This window comes from Pogona vitticeps, chromosome 3 (genome assembly GCF_051106095.1).
Source record: "Pogona vitticeps strain Pit_001003342236 chromosome 3, PviZW2.1, whole genome shotgun sequence".
Lineage (NCBI taxonomy): Eukaryota > Metazoa > Chordata > Lepidosauria > Squamata > Agamidae > Pogona > Pogona vitticeps.
The window spans coordinates 106,877,614-106,899,411 of NC_135785.1; the positions used below are offsets into that span (position 1 = coordinate 106,877,614).

At 41.7% G+C, this 21,798-nt stretch overlaps 2 long non-coding RNA genes across 2 annotated transcripts in view; both read right to left on the reverse strand.

Moving 5' to 3' along the window:
- Positions 1–14,232, reverse strand: part of LOC110086005 (uncharacterized) — a 47,997-nt gene extending 33,765 nt beyond the window's left edge. The window contains exons 1-2 of the long non-coding RNA XR_013543859.1: positions 10,803–14,232; positions 4,587–4,700 (exon numbers count right to left, since the gene is read on the reverse strand). This is a non-coding gene — a long non-coding RNA (uncharacterized LOC110086005). The remainder of the gene's footprint in view (positions 1–4,586; positions 4,701–10,802) is intronic.
- LOC144588346 (uncharacterized) overlaps positions 1–21,798 on the reverse strand; it is a 497,164-nt gene that overhangs the window by 387,308 nt on the left and 88,058 nt on the right. The window lies entirely within an intron of this gene.

Below are 21,798 nucleotides of genomic sequence, written 5' to 3' on the forward strand. Positions count from 1 at the left end.
GGAAGAGATGCATGACAGGAAATCAAGTAATACCTAAGAATATCAGTTTATAAGTAGGGTAGAAATTGAGCAAACAAGATGAAAATGAAGTGTACCAGGAAGCCTAACAACCGGTCTTTGCCTCTATTGGCCCCTCTCTGCGCATAATTACATGTGCAATTAACATGAATGCACATTTCTCCACTTAGAACATTTCCACTTAGAGTAGCTCTTAAGTTCCTTTGTGAGACCTCACTGTACAAATTCACTTTCCTACAGTTTGTCAGGATTTTGCAGTACATACTTTGCAGGTGAAAAATATTGGTGCAACCTACTCAGTCATTAGGAAAACTAAACCTATTTTAAATTTATACCACAAGATTAAATTGGGGGGGGTGTCTTTAAACAAACAACCCATGCAATGATAAAACTGTACCTGGACCGTACCATTTCTAATTGCAAGTGAGGAAGTGCATGCTTGAATGCCCTTTTGCTGAGAAATAGGTAAATATGAAACTCTTCTTCCTGTGCTTCTTTCACTTCCTACATATAAGGACTGTTTTTGTTGCTGCTGTCTTTAAGATGTGTGACCATTCAAACACAAGGCTGTCCAGCTGGACAGTGGAGTGGTCCAAAAGATGAAAAATGTTACTTTGGCTGGACTTGATTATCTAGAACAGTGGTTCCCAAACTTGGGTCCTCACATATGCTTGGACAACAACTCCCAGAAATCCTGGCCAGCACAGCTAATCGTGAAGCCCTCTGGAAGTTTTAGTCTAAGAGCATCTGGGGACCCAAGGTTGGGAACCACTAATCAAGAACATACCATATTTTTCTATGTATAAAATGACACTTCTTCCTAAAACAATTAGAGAAACAATTGAGGGTTGTTTTATACACGGAAGGCAGCAACAGGAGGTGAAGCCACAGGGCTTCGCAAAAAGGAAGGGAAAAGTGGCGGTCAAAGGAAGCCCTTTGATCCCTGCTTATCCCTTCCTTTTGCTAAGCTCCGTGGCTTCACAAAAGGGAGGGAAAAGCAGGGATCAAATTTTCTAATTTGGAGTTAGAAAAGGAGAGCTCATCTTATACATTGGGTTGTCTTATAAATGGAAAAATACAGTATTTCAGTTTAACTATCACAGCTTCCTTCTCAAGAAATCATAAACATTTTAGCTCTTTAGTGAAACTCAAGAGCTCAAACAATGAATTTTTCTTTAGCAACAGTCTCTGAAATAACCAGGGCTACTTAAGGACAATATTACTTTTTCATTGATGTCAAATCAGATTAAAATTAGTAGTATAAAATTGGTGAAGGGAATTTAAAATAAAACATTCAACATCTCACAAACAAGAAGCTTATAATGGAAACTGAAGGAGCTAGATCCTTGACCTCTGATTAACTTCTAATACCCTGTTCTCTATTATTAAGACTTGCTGAGTATTGCTATCTAAAACAAAATGAAGTCATAAACCTTTTCTGTTTTAAATGAGATATGGTGGACTTAAATCAAAGCCTCTCATGTTAAACCCTTCTCAGGTACCAAAAGAATTTATTGATTGCCATGAAGCAAGGCATCAGTTTTACATCTTTTGGATTGCAGTGGTATACGCAGATCGTGGCTGCTTCTCCCATCTCAGTCATGGCCAGGAAATCTTAGAAATAATAGAGTTTTCACAAGGGAGGGGAAATCTAATTCAAAATAATAGCATGACAAAATATTAGCACTCTGCTCCTTGGTGTTTTAGAGATTAGGAAACCTCTTGCCCTTTAATTTCCAGTCTCAAAGAATACTGTGGAGAATTGCCTGAGCTCTTTAAGTAGTTTCTCTATCTCTTTGGCTTTGTTCTAGTGGCAAAGTGTATCACAAGGCGAATGGGATGCCAGGGCCAAATGCCAAGTCTCTGGCTTTAAATGTGAGATGCCCAACAGATGCTTTGGGCCGGCGCCAATAGTTTTGAAGTCCCTCTTACAGGAGTCCCCTTGAACAGCAAAAGAGCAGGACATGTGGAAGAAACAACTGCTTTTATGACTGACTGCTTGGTTTTCTTTCTCCCATGCCTATCCACATGTTATTTATTTCTGCCCCTACCCTCCCTGCTATAAATTCACAAATAGCCAAATTGGTCTCTTTCCAGTTTTCCAGCGGGTGGTGGTGGTGGCTGTGCCAGCCTGTGGCAGCAAAAACAACAAAGAATCTAGTGGCTAGCTAAAGACGAGCACATTTGTTTGTGCAAATTGCAGTTCAATTCGTGCATCCGATGGGTTGCAGTGCCTTAAAGAATTTGCAAATATAAAACGTGTCTTTAACGGACTCTTGATAACTAATAAGACTCTTCATTGTACTTCTATCTACTGTCAGTACCACAGGTCTACACCTCATACTCAAATGCATCTCATGCCACTGTATTAAAAAGAATTACATGCCAATTTGATTAAATGTCCCAATTAAACAGTTCCTTTAAAAACTGTGGGGTGTGAATAACTAGCTTACCATGATACAAAGTTGCTTGAATCATAATTTTTTTTTAAAAAGGAACTATTTAACTACTGCCACTCTATTGCTGCCAGTGATATCACTCCAATTACATAGGCAGAGATACACAACGGAATACTGGCCATTATTTTCAAAAGCTAAATTATCAGATTAGTTTGTATCAGAATTCACAAAGAAATAATTCCTCAAGTATCCATACTGTCCACCCATTTCCCCTTTCCTCCTGGTCTCCAGCACTCTCTGGGTTTTCATCTACCCCTCTATGTGGGATGCCTTTTCAAAGGCGTACAAGTTTCTGGTGCTACCTTGATCTTCCCATGAGTCCAATGCAAAAGCACCCCAACTCTGCATCCAAGCTCTGTATGATGTGTAGGATTAGTGGATCTCTTCTTTCTCAAGAGGAGGCTTGCAAGAAGGTTATACCAGCATGAAGGAGAGTCACAGGAAACAGGATAGCTTATGGATTGAATGGGGGCATACCTCTCCTCAAAATTTTGAGGAGCACCCTTCTACAATGCCATCATGAGTCACGTATAACAGCACACAGCTCAGAGAAGGGCATGTGTAGACAAGACACATGCCCTCATTGGGGGCATGTGTCTATTCTAAGTGGAAAATAGGTATTTTGCACAATACTTTTTTTTCTTGCACTGAAACTACTTCCACGCAATTTTTTTTCCAAAAACGAGTCCCCAAAATATGAAAAATACACAAATATACCAAGAAACTGTCCAGAATTTTGCATTTCTGCCTTTGAAAGTGGAATAAAGAGCAACCTCCCAACTCTTAAGCACCTGTTTATGTAAGGTGTCTGTCTGTCTCTCTTTCTCCTCACACATAAAAGCACACATTATTTTGTAGTTGTTATACACAGCCCTGTCCCCATGTGACATTTCAAGAACTGTTTCCCTCTCCCTTAAATCTGGGGGAATAAAAAGTTGGTCACCTGGCTGCTCTCTCCAGGGACCTGACGTGAGCTATTAGAGGCCAAAACTTAATGTATGTCACCCAGCTTGCCCAATATCCTTAAGCGATCCTGCCACCCTCCAGTGAACTGTAAGGATCTGTTTCTTGAATAGCCATTGTAAATTCAACTGCTGCTCTAGTCAGCTTTCAAACATAAAATGGGAACTAGGGATGGGCTGAAAGCCCAGAAACACAAAAGGGACTCTCTTTCATGTAATTTAAGTTCTTTTGGCAATTTCAAGAATGCAAAATTGCAGATCTTTTCTTGCCAGTAGGCAAGATAATTAGTGTTTTTGTGTATTTTTCACAATTGCCAAAAGAGTGCCTCTAAAACATGACTGATTTGTATTTACAAAAGAGGGGTGCACAAATGTTTTGTATTTCTTTTGTGGTCCATCTTTTTTGTAACCTTTCAGTGCCCTTTCACCCTTTGTATGTCAAATTGCCTGAGAAATTTTTCAACCACAAGCTTTGTGAGGGCTGTCATAATCATCAGCCAATCAAAATATCCTGGGGGGTGGGGACGGGAACAGAATCTTTTAATCTGTAGAAAGGGCTGGAACCCACTGTTCTTTCCTTCAGTTGTTTCTTGAGGGTGTACTGTGCGCTTAGTTCCTGGTGCCCTCCATCTTGCTGCCTGCCAGCCTCCTGTGCCTCCTTCTTGGATCCTTTCTGTTTTTGCATTTTCCCCCCCTAATTTTTCATTTCTTTATGTTATTTTGATGCTGCCATGCAGCCTGTCTGTGCCAATATGCCTCTGTGAGATTATTTGTGGGGAGTTTTTCACCCTGATGTCTTTGGACATTTTCTCCCTTTGTATGCTCCCCCCTTCCTTTCTTGAATTGCTAGCCAGTTCTTTTTTGTTGTGGGTGGGCTTTGTGACTGTGTTAATGTGCCACTGGATTGTGTGGGTGGTTGTTGTTGGTTGGGCACAGCTTGGAGCATTTCTGTCCTGTTGTACTTGGTGTTGAGTTGGTTTTGATTGCTTTGGTATGTGGGTGTATTTGTACACCAGGCAGCCAGTGCCACCTGCATGTCTTGCCTCTTTTCTGTTGCGCTGCCCAGGCCCAAATGGACTCTTGTTCTGGGTGGGTAGCACTTCACTGTACAAGTTTTATTTCTCTCTCTTTTCTCATGTATTGTTACCTGTTTTTGGAATAGATTGTTTCCCTGTTGTCTTGCCTCTGCTTTTTGGGAGTACTCTTGGAGCGCCAGAAAACATGAAGTGGACACATGAAATGACTGGAGGGATTCCCTTTTCTGTAAAACAAAAGGATCAGTGTATGAAAAATAGAAAAATTAAAGAGGCACCTATGGAAACCTTTCCTTCATTGTTTCTGCCATGCAGTGCTGCCCTCCTCCTGCTTTGCATCAAAGCATAATGGGCAGGAAAGAATCTCGTCAACCAGAAATATGTACTTTGATTTTGTGTCACTGCCTTCAGAAACTCTTTCAATTTCACACTGAATATGGGAGAAATCTCTGGATCAGCTGGTGTTAATGCTCAGACTCGGAAATTACTTTGAATGGCAGATGCGAAGAAGCAAAGAATAGCAGTGGAGTTTTGGAAAACAGAACTGTGGGTGCCCTGGTGCAATGATTCTGTACTTACTAACCTACTTTGGTAAGTTGAGGTGCAGTTGACAACAGTCCTTCCACTGTGGTTGGGGTGTGATTACATAACATTTCTCTCATGGCAGCAGAATGTTCTAGTCTAACCCTTATGCTAAGAGGGTGCCTTCCAGAACAGATACAAAGTTATTTTACAAGGGAGCAATCCACTGGCCCATCTAGTCACATACTGTCCATGAGTAGCACCAGTTCTCCATTTTTAAAAAAGGTAAATAACCCATCAACTACATATGGTAGGTAGATATTGAACCTGGGATCTTATTACACAAAAAGTGGACTATTATACCTAATTCACCTTTTCGTTATGTCACAAGGAGGAGCACAGGTGCTTTCCTGCAGTGTCCTGGAGCCAGGGTTTTTTAAAATGGCCAAAAACTGTGTTGTAAAAAGACACAGAGGACCACATCATGCTCTTCTAACAATGCACGCTAAATTTCCTACAGATCTAGGGTTCAATATGAGGAGTTGGTTAAATAGTTTTGTACAAGCCATCCTGTTTTATTTGATAGCCATTACTGACAGAAGAAAACAAGAGTTAGCTAGCTGAAATAATTTCCATTCCTCATTCAGCAGATGCAAACTCTTATGCAACTCGGATGATATACAAATGTGCCCAGAGTTGAGTCTCACTCAGGAGCTATGGCAAAATGAGATCTCAGAGTCCCTGAAACAAATGCTGGAGCTGCTGTTGAGCTGAACTTCAGCAGCGCAGCTCGCCTTTGCCTCCCTCCCTGGATAGTGTGAGACTTCTGGTATCAGGAGATTAGTATAGGAGGAGAGGGGGGAATGTTAGGTTATTCAAGGGCTGCTCCCCCCTCCTCTTCCTCTTCCTTTGCTGGCATTGGTTAAGGACAGTGCTTCACTGTTTGGCGTTGTTGTGAGCTGCGTCACTAAGCAGGAGGATCAATCCTCAGGAGTTGGGGGGGTAGCTTCTGCACCCTCCCATTGTTTGACTGCCGATTTTGATTAATTTGGATCTATTCCTAATATTATTTGATTTATTCTGTGATTAGTTTGGATTTAATTGTAATATTATTTGAGTTCTTGTGGGGTTTTTTCTCTTCATATAATTGAATTGTTGTTTGGCCTTGATAGTAGGGAGAAGGGGTGGGGTTGCGACCGCGTGGATTTCCTAGTGGCATGGACTTTAAAACCTCAGAAGCATCTGATGGATGCTTTGTATGTTTTTGATCAATCCACCCTGTCCTTCTGCATCCATTTTTTGCTTCACAAAGGGAGACTTTGCTTCACTAATTTAATGGAGAGACATTTTGTAAAAAAAAATCAGAAACTAAGTGGATCCCTTTCGTTATCTTGTTCTGTCACAGAAACAAGAAACCTAGTGCAAAAAAACATGGATGATCTCCCTTGCCACAGAATCAACATGGGAGAGCACCAGCTGACACCGATTGTGACATGCCCCTGACGTGTCCCCAGGTCATTTCACTAGCCCTCTGTCAACACCCTTTAATTAGAAAGGTTGAGGTCCCTGCTGAGTATAAAGTTGAACAACACAGGTTTATTGATTATAGTTTGCTTAAACAGGTTCTTCACAGACTTTAATGTATTCATTAGATTAGTAATAACTTGTTTCACTCTAAACTCCTTTAGCTCTTTATAAGTTCCACACTTTTAACTCCTAACTTTGCCATACTCTCTAACTACCAGAGACTAACTTCTCCTTCAGGCTCCATCTCTGACTCTCACCAATTGAACTCCCCAGACTCTGACTCACCCCTCCCTTCTAGATTCTCCTCACTCCACCTCCCAACAGCTCCCATTGGTGTATGTAAATCACCTCATACATGAGCCAAAGTAGGGTGATCACCACAGCAATGTATGCTAAAACTTATGATCTGCATGTATTGATGCCATGACCTTCCAAACTGTCGGCCGTGCTTGACGACTGAGTCAACAGCATTCATTTCAGTCTGCAAAACTTCCCACTCCATTATGCAGCATATCAGTTCACCTGAAATGTTTTCATTTTTATTTTTTTAGTTCTACAGACAATACCACACAGAAATAAATGTGATTACATAACCCAACGTTAAGTCTTATGTTCTTACATCCACTTTCACTCATATGAGAGTTCTGGAGAATCCAAGGAAAGGCCTATATATTATTGGAGATTTCCCTTACCGGGTGTCCCTAATTTCCTGTAACTCTTAACTCACTTAAGGATTAGTTCCAAATCGCAATCGGAAATATCAATCCTGCCACATTCATCACTCAAAACGTGAGCTTCTAGATATGTCAAATTAGCCTACTGCTAGATTAGCTTTCCCTTTTTCTTAATCTTTTTTTAAAAGTGGTATTTGGATCATAGAAAGTGTAGACACATGAATTACATAATCTACCATACTCAGTCCTGCTCCTGTTTTTTCTTCTTCTCCAGTACATACCTAGAAAATATAACCTCTTTTGTCTTCTAATGCTGAAAAGGTCAGATAGTGACCCTCTATAATCACCTTTACAACAGCTTCTTAAGTTGCTTCCTACAGAACTGCTTAGTCTCAAACTCAGTTTACCTGGGGACTGCTGGAGGCAGAGTCTGGGTGAGGCTGGGCCTCATCAGATTCTCCACAAGAAAAGCTTTGTTAAAAAAATTCCAATTTTCTCAAATCTCTAAATTTTTTAACACAAAATAAGATGAAAAATAAATAAACTAATAATTAATAAGAAAAGCAATCATTCAATCAGTAAATGATGATGATGATGATGATGATGATGATGATGATGATGATGATAATAATAATAATAATAATAATAATAATAATAATAATAATAATAATAATAATAATAATAATAATAATAATAATAATAATAATAATAATAATACTCTAGTGAACGACTATATGTGGTTTCTTCAGTCTTCTGTATCTGCTGTATTCAGATTCAAATGTCTGCATTAACAGTTCTTTAACCTTTAATCTTCTAAATATGAATTGTCCTGAACATGAATGGAACACTGAAGAACATGAACTGTTTTTCTGAACATAGCTTCTCTTGCCTACTCCTTGCTGCTAGAGACCTGGCAGCGCTTCCTCTTGCATAGCTGAGTCACATTCGGCTTGAGGGAGGAAACATTCGAGACCTTCAGTATGGCTTGAAGGTGATCATCAGTCAGTCTGGACCTGTACTTGGACTTATTGAAGTTCAAGGTGGAGAAGAGCTTTTCGCACAAGTATGTGCTCCCAAAAAGGCACATGGTCTGCTTGAACATTCGGGAAAGCTCAGGGAAGCTGGGGGTTAATTCTCTCAAAAATTGCCCAAGCTTGTCTGCTTTTCCACTCGCCTCCCTGAACTTCGCTTTGAGTTCAGAGTTGCACTGCAGGTCAGTGAGCTCCATTTGAAGCACAGGAGGGGCATCTTGCACATCAAAGGAGAAGGGGTCCGCAAAAATTTTGAAATGTGGCTCTGTGCATCCAGAGGGGGGGCCTCTCCCTGCCCGGCAGTCTTCTCCCTCAGGGGTTTGGCACCACCAGGGCTTCTGCTTTTAGGTCTCTCTCTCTCTCTCTCTCCACCCCCCTCTTTGCGGGTCACCTGGTGAGGCTGCTGCTGCTCTTGCCTCATCCTCGATGCGCTTTTCCTTCCCACCGCCTGGCACTCCTCCACTCTCTGTGCACACACACACCCCTAGCAGCTGCATGCTCCCCTTCTGCAAGGCTGGCCCCATCAGCAGAGTAATCTCCCCCCCACCCAAGGGCTAATGGGGCTTCCTGGGGCTTCTACACTCCCACTCTGGCAAGATGCCGTGGTCTTGCCCAGTGTGGCTCAGGGAGACGGGGGGGGGGGAGGCGAGCACGCGCGAGAAGGCTGTTTTCTCAGAAGCACCCCCTCCCGTGGCACATCTGGGCAGGAAGCGGAGCAGCGCCAGGCGGGGGGAAGGAGAAGCACAGAGAGGATGAGGCGACAGCAGTAGCCTCACCAGGTGACCCGAGAAGAGGGGGGTGGAGAGAGAGACCTAAAAGCAGAAGCCCTGGTGGTGCCAAACCCCTGAGGGAGAAGACTTCCGGGCAGGGAGAGGGCTCCCCTTCTGGTTGCATAGGCGCTTCAGGGGGGCAGGCGGCACCCAGCCCCTACGAGGCGGAGAGGAAGCCCCACGCTTGCCAAGTAGGTGCCGCCACTGCTGCTCCCACTCCTTAACCTTTCACATTAAGGCATTGGCCACAAACTATCATCCCACGGTCCGCAGTTGGCACCCGGGCTGCATGTGTGAGACCCCTGGCTTAGTCAAAGCTCATAAGATGTTCATTATTTGAATTTAATATCCCATCCTTCAATTCACCAGAATTCCCAAGTTTCAGAGTGGCTTAAAACATCTTCACCTGCCTAGTTTGGAGTTTGGTTCGGGGTGAAAAGCCATCAGATGTTCTATTCATGTGCAGACATGTTAAGCTGCAGCATGTGTGTATCTGTCCGCCCGCGGGGTGGAACACATAATTTTTGGGTTGAGGTCCAGGGTTGGTGCAGCTCCCTGCTTGGAAAAACCTATGACAGCCTGTTCCTTCCAGCAATCTCTCAATGGCAGCATCTTGAATGATTACAAGTAGTAACAGAAAAAGAGGTAAACCAGCAGGATTGAATCAGTTTTTATGAGTGTTATTGTCATTTTATTGTTTTAAAAGCCTGGAATTTCCATTTAGAATGAAAGGTGGGATATAAATTGAATGACTAAATAATGCAAACTGAGCAATTAGAACTTCACAAGATATCAAATATATACTAAATGCTCATTATGGCTAAATGACTACATAACACACCAGGTATTGTTCTCAAAAGAAAGGCAAAAAGTGGGAAAGATTTAATTGAGATATAATGTTTTAATATTCCCTTCTTCATTCTGAGCAACTTATGCCTGCGTTTCAAGTATACAAAAGTCAATGTGGCCACTATGACTTGATATTTCCAGTAAAGGATACAATCATTTATCGGCTATCAGTCCAATTCACAGCTCTGCCTTTGAACAAGTCTGCACTTCAGTTCTTACCAGAAATACAAGACCCAATAAACTACTCTTTGAGTAGCTCAGTCGTTTACCCAAGTGAAGGCAAGCAGCATATGGCTGCTGATGGAGCCATCATATGAAGGAACTATCATATGAAGGAACATTACTGACCTTCACATTGCATGAAGTCCATAGGAGAGATGCTCCACCACAGCTGCCTCCACCACCAATTGTTAACAGCCCATTTTTAAATCACACTCTTTTCCATAATGACCCTTTCCATCTTTCCCAAAGAGTCCTCCCACTTTGCCCACAAATGTCCACTTAGCTAGCTGTATGCTTTTTTGAAAACATTCTTGTATGCTGATCCAAGAAGGTCCATAGATCTAAAACTGCTGATATAGGCGAGGACCAGCTTTTCAGCTTAGTTTGGATTTATGGATCTGCTTGAATGTCATATCTGCAATTTCTGATTTTGTGCCATCCCTTTCAATTCTGTTGTAACTTACTCCATTGCAGTGAGTGGCGAGCTGCTTTTAAGCTTGAACTCTGAAAGAAGACACTAGTACATCTTACTCAGTCCCCACTTAGGCAGCCAAATTTCTTAGGAAGGAACCCAAATGAAATTCATGTCAGAGTAAAAATACATGCCTCTAGGAGAAGAGTTGAAATAAATAAGCTTCTGGCAGAATGTGGAATTCTGTTTTCACATGTTTCCCTTTCAGATAAACAACAGCAGTCCGGTTCCTACCATCTCCATATCACAAATGAAAACTTACCTTCTACTTTCTGAGAGTCTCCCTCAGGTTATGTTCTGGTTATTCCACAATATGCCTCAGGTGCAGTATAGACATGCAATTCCCCCCCTCAAAAGTGTGTAAAGCTGACACAAACCACACAGTTGCTCTGACTAACTTCTACAGGGTATGCTTCCGTTCCTTAGAAGTGTGAGGAAAGCAGGGGTACACACAGGTTTGGCCCCACCATTGTGAAGTGATTGCCTCAGGCAGAAGAATGTGAATGCCATGGAACTACTTCAAATAGTTGTGTGGGTTTTTATTATTATTACTACTATACATTTCCTGTCAGGAATAGGGAGAAGTACCTCTAACATTTTCTGTCTCTTGAGTCAAAATAACTTGATTGGCTCTGGGTACTAAGTACTATCACCTGGATAAGCAAAGGAGAAAATTTTCTGCTTTGTCTCAGGCAATTTTTTTTTGATCAACCCCTGCCTCCATCACATATATTATATTCCAAAATGTCTGAACTAAGACAAGAGTCCCATATGCATGTGTCCAGTACACAGAAGTGAGCATTAATTAAATTTCAAATTTAACAGTGTTAAATCCTGAAGTGCAGGATTCATGGGGAAAATAAAGTTTCACCTCTCGCTTCCTCTTTGTGGAGAAAGGGCAGTGTCTTTGGGAAAAAAATGTTGGAAAATTCACACTGCATCTCCATTTGTTACCTACTCCCTATGTGGAAGTCAATTGTATCTAAACTGTCATACAGACTTCATGTAAAAGATATAAAAGGGAAGTTACTGCCCTTGCCTTCAGCACAATAGCAGCACTCAGCAGAATTAGAGCACATTACAAATTCATTAATAACATGGCTTGCTGAAGTCAAGAAGCTAGATGCATTAAAGAAATATAATTAGCTCTAAAAGCATAATAGCCTAAAAGTCATCAATAGGCTCCTTGGCCTTCCATATGCAAACAAATGTATTGTTTTCTTAAAGAGCTATTTAAGAGGCTATTGGATCTACAAATGATACCATTAGTTGGGGTGTCTGCAAGATGCCAAACCAAAACACAAGTGCAAGAACAGCCAAAAAAAAAGTTATTTATTGTTCTCTGGTTATTTAGGAAAAGGCTGGCTTGCATACAAAGCACTACATTAAAAGCACTTCGGGAGCTGCAAAAAGGAGGGTGGGGAGAACCGAGAAATCACAACGTTTTGAATGTTTCTGCAAATTTAATTAAAGATGTCAATGAGCAAAGGCATCCATTCTCTGGTCCCAGCTGTGGAAAAACACAACTCTGCTACAGCCCAGGGATAAAGCATGTGTTGCCCCTTTTGGCTTCTAACTCTGGAGATCTCCTGGTTTCTACACAGTCACCTGTCTGTCAGTCAAGATGACCGTATTCACATCACAACAGATCTTATGTTATCTCCTGGGTGTTTGCTGTAGTATTCTTTCTCTCCATTTCCTTTTTTCGGTCCAGTGCAAAGAAGCATTTACTTCTTTCTTTTAAAATGTCCTTGTACACCAGTTTCTTCTAGCGTTGTCTTAGTTGTCTACCTATTCACTTAGCTTCACTTGCTTTGGCTTTAAACATGTTTTTGATTTCATTTCCCAATGTACCCACACACACTTCAGTGAGGACAAGTGTTGCAATGTTATCTAGAAAACATACAGGGTTTTGTTTTGTTTTTCATGGCAAAGGGAAAGATGACCTTGGGCCAAACTAGATGAAAAGGGGAATGTTTTTAAACATGTTTTCTCTCCCACAATGAGATTTCATTAGGAGATACATGGTTCAACAATCAGCCTCCAAATTAAGGCCATGTGTACCTTCTAGTGACCAAATTAAAAAACAAAGCACGCAAATTAAACTGTCTAGCCCTTAAAATTCAACCTAATTCCAGAACAGATAGGCTTTAGACCTAGCAAGAGCTGTATGGCTCAAATCTTAAAACTAACCCAGCATAGAGAAGATGGCTTTGAAACAAATAAAGTAACTGGAGCAACATTTGTAGACCTTACAGCAGGATATGATACAGTCCATCATCAACTGCTGCTCAAAAAGACCTAGCTCTTTACTATAAATCATGAATTAACAGAAATGGTTGCCATTCTACTTCAAAATATGATTGAATAAATGATTTTTTCCCATAAATATCAACACTGGTTCTTTTCAGTCATTTAAAAGAAGGGGTTCATACCACAGTGAAGCTCACTGTCATAATTCTCTTCCACCCTTCAAACATGTTTATTTTATACAAACAGAACATCTGAAAAGCTATATATTATTTTTTCTAAAGTTGATGGCCATCAACATAGCTTGTGCTAGTGAAATCTGAACGTTAATTATGCATTGTGTCACCAATTACATTCAAAGAAGTTCGGAACAGAAATTCTCACTAGGAATGAGTATCAAAATTCAGATTTGGAATTCAGACTTATTCAGAATTATAGCCTTTAGAAGCAAAATTCGGAATTTCTGGATACCCAAGACTCTATTACAGTCAACATGCTTAACCAAGATAGGGGTAGGAGGCTGCACCACATAATGGTTGAAGAGAAGCATAATTTCTCCCTTTCCAGTAGATCTCTAACAGGTCACCACATTAAAATACATTCTTCAGTTGCTCTCTGAAGTAAGCATTTGGCAGTAATAGATAAACATTGTGTATTAACAATGTAATACTTAGTGAATAACGAAGCAAGAAAGCAAACAGAACACCTCCATTAAATTCAAGCTGTATGCCACACATTTTCAAATGTTATTCCAACACATACCTAATACAGTATGTCCTTTAGGCTTCTTCCAATTATTGTTTTTTTAAAAAACACACACACACAAACAGACCAAAACATTTCTGATGACTGTAATTATAGTGAACTAACCTTTGTAATGCATTAAAACCCAATGATCCAAGGCTTAATAAGAAATAAATAGAAGTATACAGAACTGAATATCCCAGTGCCATGCATTTAATAGTCTCAGCATGCTCTTAATGACCCTTAGCAGCTATTCTGCTAAACCTTCCCCCTTTTTCTGTCTTTATTTGCCAAACTGATAGGGAGAGCAGCATATTAACATGCTTTGAAGATGTATTGAAAACATGTTGCACATAGCATGTTTATCTGAAAATAAGACAGGGTCTTATATTAATTTTTGCTCCAAAAACACATTAGGGCTTATTTTCAGGGGAAATAGAGTGGTCTTAATCGACTAGATAGGCGGGATATAAATAAACAAAATAAAATAAAATAAAATAAAATAAAATAAAATAAAATAAAATAAAATAAAATAAATAAATAAATAAATAAATAAATAAATAAATAAATAAATAAATAAATAAATAAATAAATAAATAAATAAATAAATAAATAAATAAATGCTTTATTTTACAGTCATGTCATCTTCTGGTTGCTGCACAATGCTACACAATGGTGGAGGGTGGGGTTTCACTTAACTAGGGCTTATTGGGGGGATATGGCTTATATCATGAGCATCCTGAAAATCCATACTAGGGCTTATTTTCAGGTTAGGTCTTATTTCGGGGAAACAGGGTATCTTATTATGAGTAGCATTAACCACAATAAAACTTTAGCTGTCTGGCACTTGCTCCAGCAAAACAATTAAATCATGGCCCCCAACATCTTGGCTACAAACAGACAAATTTCCAGCTGCCATAGTACTGAGGTCTCTTTATAGAGCACTTACTGTTGGTACCTATCCCTTTTTATCTCTACCTTTATCCACACAATTAGGAACATGTCTTTCCAAACTTTGAACTGCACTCATTTTCTTTAATGGGGAAATCCTGCGACCTTTAGTTCCTTGGCAAAGCAGCTTTGTTTCTCAACGCTACCACCAACCACTGAAACCCAGTTCCCTGAGTAACTATGAAACACTTATCTACTGTATGTTTGTAGCATATATGTCCTGTGGTGAGGTGGCATGTCCCAAAACATTCCTGAGGAGAGTAGCTGCCAGACTGTGCTCCTAGTTTCCTATGAGAATGGGAATAGGCTGGCATTGGGAGAAAATCACATGATGATATACTAAAAATCCTTATTAAGACAGCTAGGTTATCATAGAACATCACTGACAGAGAGAAGGAAGGGAGTCAGTTATCTGAGAGATACTTCTGAAGAGGGGAAGCCTCGTTATGTATCAAATATCACCAAACTCAACACCTGCTTTTATAACATCCCGAAACACAGAACAATAATCTCAGACTTTCAATGCAACATGTACAATATATCTTGAACCACTGACCCCTGTTTATTGGTATACCTATATAGGCTCTAGACTAGCTAACCTTGTGACTAACGTCTTCCCAAAATGAAGATATTCCTTCTTTTCCTTTCATAAGGTCTGGAAGCACTGAAACTATCTGGATTTGCATTTTAAGGAAAAATTTAAAAACAAATACAAAAGAAAGGGGTAACTGTTTGAGAGGAGGTCACTGCTCCCAAGCAGCCTATCTAATCTCTCCAGTTGTGTCTGAAAGGCCCACCAGATGTGAAGGCCACTGAACCTCAGGCAGGCCCTGGGACCAGTTGGCCTGCCCATGGGATCGGGACCAGGAGCAGCACCTGGGGAATGAGGTGGAAGCTGGACTCTGCAGGCAACTGGGGGCCATAAAGCTCAAAGTGACAGAGAGGGAAGGGAAGACCAAGATGGGGTCCAAGGAAGCAGAGTTGCCGTAACCTACTGTTCTGGAGCCCATATTATATGGATTGAGGAGGGGTTTCTTGCTACCCTGGCTCTTGAAAAGAGTGGCGATGCACTGTGACTTTGAGGACACCAAGAAAAGGTAGATGCAAAAGAATAAGTGAGACTCTTCCCTGGTGTAGCTGGAAAAAGGTTACTATATATAATTCATTTGTGCTTGTCTCTGACCTGTGCTCTCTTGGTATATGCTCTGAAGGACCCTGTAGATCATGTTTAAATAGATTAATGTGGTAGTGAAAGACAAGACTGAACAAGGGCCGTCTGATAAATAATCAGGATTTAGCATTCCAATCTTAAGTGGCCCTTAAGCTAAATTCAAAGGTCCTAGGCAAATGATCAGTTCAGGCCACTGTAAGAGCCGTGTTTCCTCTTCCCAGCCTGCAACATGGGGAAGAAGAAAGAGAGGAAAGGAAAAAGGGTGAGCTTGCCAGCTTTGGGCTCTGATTCCAATATTATTGGTTTCAACCCAAACATCACCAGCACTAACATGTGGCATCTTATACTCCCCTCTGGGAGACCCTCAACAGACAAAAAGAGTGCCCATCTCAGCTCTTGAAACTCCACTATACTACCTCCAAGCACAAGCACAGAGCAGATGTCCACATGGCTTCCAACAGAGATCAATATGATTTATGCAGATACGCATCCATGGGCAAATTAGCATCACACCACACTTTGGGAATCTTACACAGTTGGAAAAATTTACTTTCCATTTTGTTGAGCTTAATCCTGTCTGGTTAGAATCCACTCTTATTTTTTTCATGGGTTTGAAATTCCTCATAACAATTTCAAAAGCAATAATAATGTTATTAGTAAAGTGTGCCTGTGTCTTCTGCCAAGCCTGGGTAAAAAGAACTGGGAGTTCCAGGAGGCTGTGAGACACAGCATGTTCTTGCAGGAATAGAAGTGACGGAAGTATCATAAGACAATTTATTCTTCTGTATTTGCAATGTAGTTTTACAAAAAAAATCTCCAGAGGTAATTAATACCAGAGTTCAGATAAAATGTTCAAACTTTTGGATCCTTATCCAAACAACCTAATCTCTGGGTACTAACTATGTAGAATAGCTTGTTTCAGATCTGTATCTTTTACTATAAGACGTACACTTCTCTTTGTATGTTGTAAATATCCACTGAAAACTCTGCTCAGACATTCAGAACAGCAGGAGATCTGCGATACACATGACTCATCTGAAACAGGAATCTTTTCCCATTATGGGTTATCTCAGGAGAGGCAAATGAATAATCCCAGTGGAAAATATTCCCCCTAATAAAATGTTATCTCCAAAAGTATTGTCAAGTGATGCACACTGAGCAATAATGCACAAATGAAGCTGCCGCCTTTGGTAGGTCGGCCATGATTTAGTTGTGTGGGAGCAGAATAATCACTGCTGAGTGATTGGGCGGAGAGGGAGGAAATGAATTTATATTTCATTGCAGCAACATCCTAAAGATATTAGCAAACCCATTCAGCATGAGGAGTGAATAGATAGATAATGCAGGATTAGGACTGCTTATTCATATCCTTTCCAATCAAATCCTCTGCTTCAGAAAAGTTTCCCCAAAGAGAAGATGCAATACGTTCCCATGGAGGCAACGGATAGCCATCCAGCAGCCTACAGTCCTAGTCATGTCCCCTAATAAAATGCACCCTCAAAATGGCTCTTCCCCCCCCCTCGCAGGGAGCAGGGACCTATTGTCATGGTCCGCCCTCGAAAGCTACTGGATCTGGTTGGATTCCAGGAGGCCATGAGAGGTGTTACGGCTGACCTGGCTGGCGCTCCTGTCAAGGCTCTGGTTGACGGTTGGTTCGCTGCCACAGCTAGGGCTGTTGACACGATCGCTCCTAAATGCCCTCTCCATCGCAGAGACCGCCCGGCGCCCTGGTTTAACCAGGATCTCCAGGCGTTGAAGCAGGTCAGGAGACGGCTAGAGCACAAATGGAGAAAGGACCCAACGGATTATAATTGGATAGCTGTCAAGGTCGCTGCTAACCTTTACCTGGCTAAGGTAAAGGCTGCCAGTCGAGCATACTTCGCTAACCAGATAAGCGAAGCGTCCAACCAGCAGGCGGAACTATTCCGTATAGTACGTGACCTATCCGGAATTGGTCTGAGTGATGGGCCTCCCCCTAGTTTTTCACCGGACCAATATGCAGCATTTTTTAAATTGAAAGTGGAGGCCATCCGCCGGGACCTGTCTCCTTTTTTGAATACAGTGAGTCGAGCAGAGATGTCCAGCGCTCCATCTTGCCCGGTGATTTTTGACCCCTTTCAACCTGTCACGCCTTATTCTGTGGCCAGGGCACTTGACCGCTGTCGTGCCACCTCCTCCTCCCTTGACCCTTGACTGGCCTGGCTAATCAAAGCAGCCAGGCCTACAACAACGGAATGGGCCACAGCAATAATTAATGGGTCTTTCCTTGAGGGCAGATTTCCATCTGCCCTCAAGGACACACTCATTAGGCCCATTAGGAAGAAACCTAGTTTGGCAGTGGACGAAATTGGCAACTATAGGCCCATCGCCAATATTTCTTAAGCAAGGTGGTCGAGAGGGTGGTGGCCAATCAGCTCCAGGCGCTCTTGGATGAAACAGATGCCCTGGATCCATTTCAGTCGGGCTTCAGGCCACGCCATGGTACGGAAACGGCATTGGTTGCCCTGTGTGATGACCTATTGAGGGAGGCTGACAGGGGCAAAGTGTCTCTGCTGGTCCTCCTCGATATCTCAGCAGCCTTTGATACCATTGACCACGGTATCCTCCTGGGGAGGCTCTCCGAGTTGGGAATAGGTGGCCTGGCATTGGCCTGGCTCCGTTCCTTCTTGGAGGACTGCCCCCAGAGAGTGCAGCTTGGGGAGAGTGTATCGGCCCCGTGGAGTCTCAATTGTGGGGTTCCACAGGGGTCGATTATCTCCCCAATGCTGTTCAACATCTACATGAGGCCGCTGGGTGGGGTCATCAGGGGGTGTGGAGCCTTGTGTCATCAGTATGCTGATGACACTCAGCTCTACATCTCCTTTTCACCAACTGCAGGAGATGTTGTTCTGTCCCTCCAGCGCTGCCTGGGGACTGCACTGCAATGGATGCAGGAGAACAGGCTGAGGCTGAACCCGGACAAGACGGGGGTACTGAGGGTGGGTGCCCCCACAGTTGGGGATTTGGGAAACTCCCTCTTTTGGGGGGGTGACTCTGCCCACCAAGGATGGGGTCCGCAGCTTGGGGATCCATCTGGACCCGGTGCTTACTATGGAATCTCAGGTGGCATTGGTGGTCCGTACCGCCTTTTTTCATCTTAGGTAGATAGCCCAGCTGCGGTCCTACCTTGATGTTGGGGCGCTCACTACCTTGGTGCATGCGCTTGTAATCTCAAGATTAGACCACTGCAATGCGGTCTACGTGGGGCTACCTTTGAGGCTGTTGTGGAAACTACAGGTGGTGCAGAATGCGGCGGCCAGACTACTTAGTGGAGTGAAAAAATACCAACATATTTCGCCCACTCTGGCTGCATTGCATTGGCTGCCCATCCGGTTCCGCATTGACTTCAAAGTGTTGATGCTTACGTAGAAAGCCCTAAATGGTTTAGGGCCTCAATACTTGGCCGAACCCCTACTCTCACCAAGATCTACCCGTGTCACTCGTGCGAGCCAGGAGGTCAGGCTGAGGAGCCTAACGCCGAGGGAGGCCCGGAAAGAAAAGACAAGAAATCGGGCCTTCTCGGCGGTGGCTCCTCACCTCTGGAACAACCTACCTCCTGAGATTCACATGGCTCCCTCGCTGGGTATCTTTAAAAATCAATTAAAAACATGGATGTTTCGGCAGGCCTTCCCATCAGATAATTCCTGATGCCCTTTTCTTTCCCTCTCCTATTGTTTTTCCCATCTTGTTTAATGCTTCTGTTATGTAAAAATTGTTTTATATATATTTATTGTACTATTTTATGTTGTTAGCCGCCAAGAGTGGTCCTAATCTGACCAGATAGGCGGGATATAAATAAATAAATAAATAAATAAATAAATAAATAAATAAATAAATAAATAAATAAATAAATAAATAAACAAACAAACAAACAAACAAACAAACAAACAAACAAACAAACAAACAATTTGGTTGGCCCCTCACAACCCTTCTAAATTTTAATTGAACTGCAATAGCACTTCTTACTCGCACGGGACAAAAATTGATGCCAGTTTGCCTCCATTTATGAGTAAATCTCTCCCTGGCTTGTGACAGATTAGCCTGGAAATAAAGACTTCCCCAAATAATTCCACTCATTCATCCCACCCACATTTGTGTACCTTTACCACCACACCATCTTCCTCTGCACTCCATTTAATACTGATGTGGTAGCATTGCTTTGCTACTGAGAAGAAGAGACCATCACCATCTAACATAATCAATTCCATCATTCAATGTTAGGAGGAACTCCCCTTAAGAAGTTCCTCCTCATGTTTAGTTGAAGTTCTTTTTCTTGTAATTTGTTGCTGTTCATTTGGGTACTGTCTTTAAGCAACATTTGCTCCATCATTTATGTGGCAGGCCTTTGAGTAGTTGAAGATGATCTCTAGAATAAACCATACTAGCTCCTTAAAATTTTCTGCATTGGTCAACATCTCACCATTTTTTCACTACTTTTTAATTAGTTAATGTGTTCTCAATTTGGCAGTGGCCCATATGGAACACATCACTCCAGGTGAAGCCTGATCAAAGCATAATGGAGTGGTGCCATTACTTCTTGCAATCTAGCCACTGTACCATCGTGACACAACCTAGAACTAGCTGTACCTTTTTACCTCACATTCTACTCATCTTCAGTTTGTGTTCTGTCTGACTTTTCTGTAAGTGAATTCAACTTCCCTGTTTTGATAGCCTTGCAATTTAACTAGAAACATTTTCTGGTGTTTCTTCCTCAGATGGCGTGAGGAGAACGTTAAAGATACTCTCTCCCAATGCCAGTCATCAGTTTATTCCCCTACTATGGCCCAATTCACAAACAGCTTTACATCATCTTAATGTGGTATGTCTGGCCATGGTCAGTTTGAACTTTAACAGTGTCAGCTCATGAAGATGTGTCAGGGAAACATTCTAGGCATATAGCTTATCTGTGCAATGCCATTGGCTGTGCCTGAACAAACCAACTTCCCTGAAAAATGCACTTGTGCTGTGAATATATCAGCTTCCCATCTTCATTGCTGCAAGCTCAAGAAGATTTGAAAACATTCCGAATCCACTGAGTTACAATGACTCACCACAATCTGAGAGACTATCTTTCTTCTGAAGTCACATGCTGCCAAGATCAGGTAGAGACAATGACAGCCATCTGAAAAATGAGAGACTAACAAATCAGTTCGATCCCCCAAACTGATGTCTTATTGATACTACATTTGAGAGTGAATTAATCCCCAGTATTAAATGAAATATATGCATGCATATGAAAACACTTGGTGGGGGCTAAGGTGGAAATCACATTCATTGCTCAATCTCAGCAGTTAATATAGTTCCCTTGAATACAATTTATGACTTATTCATCTAGCTTGCATTATTTTATAGACTGAATTCCTTTTGCTCATAAATGTTCAACTCAATATTTCAGCAGACATTGCAGTGATTTACACAGTGTTGTAAACATGCCCGTTGATAATGAAGCATTACCCTTTCCCCTGGGATATTCTTCAGCCTGACACTGGATGGTGGATTATAGTCAGGTCTTTTTAAAAGTGTATCTGGGGTTTAGTGTTTCTCCAACAATTGGAATTTGTGCTGCATTTTGTCTGTGTAAAGGGGAACCAAAACATGTTTGCTTTTTGCTTGATCCCCCCCTCCCAATCTAGGAACATACAATCTGATTATGGAGTTTACTCAGTGAGGACATGTGGAGATTTCAGTCAGGCAGAAATAGCTTCTGGATGATGATGATGATGATGATCATTTACAGTTACACTATACGTTTCCACAACCAGCTAATGCTCAAGGTAACTAACAATCCTCAAACACAATAAGATTAACAGTAGAAAAAAATGAATCATACAATTCAATAAAACAATGCTATAAAAATCGGTAAAATGAGTAAGTTCAGAAGCAGCTAAAAATCATTCCAATAAATGAAATATTATCATAAAGCCATTTTAAAAGATGTGCCTTCACACCTTTTCTAAGAGCAGCAAGGCAGGGAACTGTTTGAAGCTCTGAGGGGATTGTATTCCACACAGAGACCTCCGCAGCTGTTGGTAGATTCAAAGCCTCTCCTGTCTATACACATCTGGACAAGTCCATATTGAGACAGGCACAGTTAGACCACAAC